This window comes from Lissotriton vulgaris, chromosome 7 (assembly GCF_964263255.1).
Source record: "Lissotriton vulgaris chromosome 7, aLisVul1.2, whole genome shotgun sequence".
NCBI lineage: Eukaryota > Metazoa > Chordata > Amphibia > Caudata > Salamandridae > Lissotriton > Lissotriton vulgaris.
In genome coordinates this window covers 1,011,724,011-1,011,728,860 of record NC_141695.1, presented here as the reverse complement: position 1 = coordinate 1,011,728,860, position 4,850 = coordinate 1,011,724,011, and the positions used below count along the sequence as shown (strand labels likewise).

General features: G+C 45.1%; 1 long non-coding RNA gene across 1 annotated transcript; it reads left to right on the top strand.

Moving 5' to 3' along the window:
* The first annotated feature begins 2,062 nt into the window (after positions 1 to 2,062).
* On the top strand, positions 2,063 to 3,443 carry LOC147702847 (uncharacterized). The gene is made up of 4 exons (XR_015297253.1): positions 2,063 to 2,195; positions 2,280 to 2,379; positions 2,643 to 2,706; positions 3,195 to 3,443. It is a non-coding gene; the product is annotated as an uncharacterized LOC147702847 (long non-coding RNA).
* Positions 3,444 to 4,850: the final 1,407 nt, after the last annotated feature.

Genomic DNA, 4,850 nt, shown 5'->3' with positions numbered 1-4,850 from the left:
TTCAGATGGAAAGACAATTTCTATGGCCAACTTACAGGGACGAGCATGGGATTTTCTGGGGCTCCAGCCTATGCAAATATATTCATGTCCAAGTTTGAAGACGAATATATTTTGACTAATGAAGAATGGCAAATGGGTCTCGTCCAATATTGTCGATATATCGATGATATTTTTCTAATTTGGAGCAAAGACACCACTGAACTCCATAGACTCATCACTGAACTCAACACCAGGAATTTGAGAATACAATTCACTCACTCTATGAGTGAGATTGAGGTCAGTTACTTAGATGTACTGATTAAGAAAGATGATCAGTCGCGGAGGTTGCACACTGACATTTTTTCAAAACCCACAGACCGTAACAGTACTCTACTATTTTCCAGTTTCCATCCGAAGAGTCTTATCACCAACTTGCCCTATTCGCACTTTTTGAGACTTAAAAGAATTTGTACTGATGACGATGTACTTAACGCACAAATCCCCAAGCATCGTAACAGGTTTGAGAGTAGAGGCTATCCCACAGAAGTGCTTGATCATACTATTGAAAGACTGTCAATGGTAGATAGACAAATACTACTTAATCCTCTTCCTAAAGTACAGAAGTCAGGAATTACATTTGTGTCTAAATTTTCCACTGCGTCCTATCAAATCAAGAGAATTATTCTTAACAGATGGGAATTGCTACAAAACGAGAGTGACTTCAGGAACATTTTTGTCGACAAACCTATTTTTGCTTATACCCGAGGCAAGAATCTAATGGACAAGTTGAGAACTTGCAATACCAAAGTAGCTACACTACCTCACACAGGCACAAAGCGTTGCCATAATTGTGTACATTGTAATAACATCATAACAGGCAACAGCATGACGCACCCGACCACAGGCAAAAAGATTGAGTTACGTCATTCTGGGGATTGCAACACCATGAACATTGTTTACTGCTTAAAATGCCCATGTGGCAAATTATATATAGGCAAAACTGCACGTAAATTCAAGACTAGGCTCACTGAGCACAAAAGCAATTTCAGATGTAAAAACAGAACTACCTCAGTAGCCACACATTGGATAGAGTTCAAACACAACATTTCTCAATTGAGAGCGCAAATCATTGAAGTTGTACCAAAACTAGAAGGCCAAGACAACAACGCCAAACTACTGCAAAGGGAGGTATACTGGATCGAATACCTCACCACCTTGATACCCACAGGTCTCAATGATAGGGTTGATTACAGTTGTTTCCTATGAGTCCTAGTACCAGTTGAGCATGTCCAGCTCGTGTTGCACAAGCATTGTCATTTTGAATTCCCACATTCATCGCACAGAATACATTGTCCCTAGTTAGGTTCATGCATAGTTTGCTTGCTTTGGTTATGAGCACCAGATTTTAGGCGTTTATTATGTTGTTTTATGTTTGCATCAATGCGGTCCTCCAGGTGTTTTGGTAACTCGACATGGCATAGTTGCCACATTATTATGCATTCATCACGTTATATGTTTATTATCTATTTTTGTATCAAGCTTCACTGTTGATATAAACCAGTTGTCATTCGCCACACATATAGAATGTAACTACGCATTTAGAGGGATATTTCACAGCACTACAGTCAGGCCAACATACATCGGTATCTTAAGATTTGATCTCTCGTTTTGGTGATTAATTACGCAGTTGTCCCTAGATAGAGGTTATTAATTATTTCATATTATTTCATGTTACAGAGCATTGCTTAGTGCCATTAATTATTTTATGCTGCAGAACGTCGGTCAGTTGTTGTAAACCGACATTTTGTAAATGTGTTTTTGTCTTGTGCCTGTAATTTTTATTTCCTCATTTTAGTCATTTATCTTCTCAACATGTGTTGCTTCACTTTTACATGTCCCGTTCTATTTAGTCTTAGGATGACACCACGTTAGTTTTAGCACTACATTTCCCTACAGTCCTGTCAGTTTCACACGTGGTTATCACAGGAACTATTTAAGATCCTGTATGGTATCCCTCCGCTAATCTCCGCATCAGGATTCCACCATCGCGCGTGTTGTCACGTTTCCGAGCTTTCCGGTAAGACTTGGGGCAGTGCTTGCTTTCTTCTTTCTCCCTATAGCGGGAAACCGTTTCTCTAAGCCCTGTTCTGTTATGCATTGTTTTAGGAGCCGACTTCACAACGCTCGAGAATGATTCCGAGTTTATCTCAGAACCGGTAAGACCCGTAGTAGCGCTTAAGTCTTAGCAGCCACATTGTAGCAAAAATAGCCTCGAGCGCTGTTCTTGTATTTCTTTGTAGATTTCTTCTGTACAATTAGAAGAGTTTACCACGCATCCTCAAAACCGTCCGGTGACAATCATAATTTACTGGATCTGCTTAGAGTCACTCTAATCAAAAGGTATTTACTTGCCTATTTGTTCATTTTTAGTGTTTATTTCCATCGTAGGGGATATGAATGTACTATCACCGTTAGGTTATTTCGAAGAGCAAATTACTCGCATTTTTTTAATGCTTCCCAAGCGCCCGTCTTTAGGCTCATGCTGAGAACAACACAGTTAATTCTATTTTCGTTTCAATATATGCAGATCTTCCTTAAAAACTACTCAGTCTTAAGGAACCCCGTTAACTCACATGGCGTTCATTTACTTCATGTTTTCACAGTTTTTTAACGTGACAGAAACCAGGGAAAGACCCAGAGAGCGTATTACTCACCATTCCCCATCTGGTATGTTTTATTACTTTCCCATTTCCTCGTACGTGGATTAGACCCAGCATTAACTGAGTGATGGTTATTTAGTCCGTGTTACCTTGACTGCAGGTTACATACATATTGGTTTATTTTTGGAATTGGTTTGTGTTTAAGTTTATCTACAGACCACGCGCATATACTTATGTGTTTTTACATGACATTGTTTTAGAATAATGAGCGGTGTCTTTCACTTATGTATATCTACGTGGATTATTAATATTCTGCGCTACCAGTAGATGGACAGTACTACACTATCAGATGAATGTTTTTATGGATTCATATTATGTGATATGTACTATGATGTTTCTGCTTAACACATTTGATATGCTCCAATGACTGAATATTTTTCCAATGACAAAGTTTGAAAGCGATTTCTTCTTTTTTCCTCTCTGTGTACATTGTGTATTTATGCGCAGTTGTAGTTTTTTTCACACATACAATTCTCTGTATTACATTTGTTTTAGGTATTCGCCCCTGAAGAAGGGAACAGGGCTTCCCGAAATGCATCGGGCGACAACTAGCAACTACATTTAATGTCATTTCTTCATATGGATGAACTTGAATTATAGTGGCTCATTAAGTCACACATACTTGTGTATTTTGCTATTGTTATCAATCATATAGACTTATGTAAAGATAACATTGTATGATTTACAAGATGAATTGAAAAAGGCAGGATTATAACTGAATAATCACTGTGAAAAATAAAACTTATGTTGGTAATATCCAGCTATATATCTTTTGACTTATTAGCGGTTTATTATATGTTCACTTTGAGAGAATATTTTCTCCTAGGAACAGTGCATCCTGCATGTAGGCTCAGCTTGCATTATCAATTAGTATCAGGGGGGCCCACCAGCTCCGGCACTCGTGTAGCACAGAACGCCGGGGAGTAAGGAGTGCGGCCTACCAGGCTCGGTCCCCACCACGTGGGCCGGGATAGGCCGTGTAGAGAGAGGATAGCCGGTTCTCCTGGCTCCTATTAGAAAATCAGGGTGCAGTGCAAGCCACGGGGTGCAGTCCAGGCACAAATCACAGCCCCCGCGCTCCCCCAGCAAGTGTCTCAAGGTCTTTCACACGGCGGATACCGGGCTCCCAACTCCTGTCCCTCCGCCGGGGGCGTGACCACAGGCCCCCCGAGTTCCCAGCTCCTCACCTCAGATAATGTTGGGTCGTCTGTGGCTCTCCCAGCCGCCTGCGGGGCCCGGTGGTTCAGCTCGGGTGGGCCTCAGCCGGTGCGTAGAGTCGGGGGGGGAGCCGGGCCGGGCACCAGGTCTTGTGTGTTCCCTGTTCCACTCCGCCTCAAGGCCCAAGTCGGGGCCCAGCGTGAGGCGTTCTTTAGGCCCAGCCCGCCTCAGCTGTCGGTCACTTCGCCGATCGTGAGTTGGTATCGGCTCAGGGGCCCCTGGGGCGGCGTGCCGAGGCCCCCCCGGTCCGCTGTCAGCCTCTTCGTCGGGGGAGCCTGGGCGCACACACCGCCGCTGGCAGGTCCGGGGCCCGCGTAGGCCCAAGCCAGAGTAGTGGCGCTCCCGGGCAGCACCGCGGGACAGTCCGGGGGCCGCCCAAGCACCTCGGTGGCAGCAGTTGGGGCCTGGTTTTGCCAAAGGGGGTCGCGTCTCCAGGCAGCAGTCCTCTACCCCCTCACGTCACTCCGTAGCAATGCCGAGCACCTCGAGAGCGGGGGAGAGCCGCTAAGTGCGGGGCCCGGTTCTCGGCGTCTTCCCGCCCTGTAGAGCGGCGGCGGCAAGGGTCTGCATCGGTCGCCCTCCGTGGCGGTTTCTGGGGTCTCAGGGTGCTCCCCACAGCGTGTCGCGCAGGCAGCGACGTGTGGGGGGCCAGGTGCACCAAATACCAGGGCTTCAGCGGGGTTTTCAGGGGATCAGGGCGAGGAGCTCCGCGGCTACACGTCCGCTCCGGCCGCCATCTTAGCCACGCCCCACCTATACAAACTTTTAATACAATTTTAGCTTTTGCGGATAATCGTCAAAGATCAGAAGAAACCCATGCTACATCCACTCGCAATATGCACGCGACCACGATTTTCCAGAACCCAAACACCGCTATTGTTTGTTGAGAGTCAAACGCTGTAACCCACCTTCTGGTAATTTAGACAAGGTCAT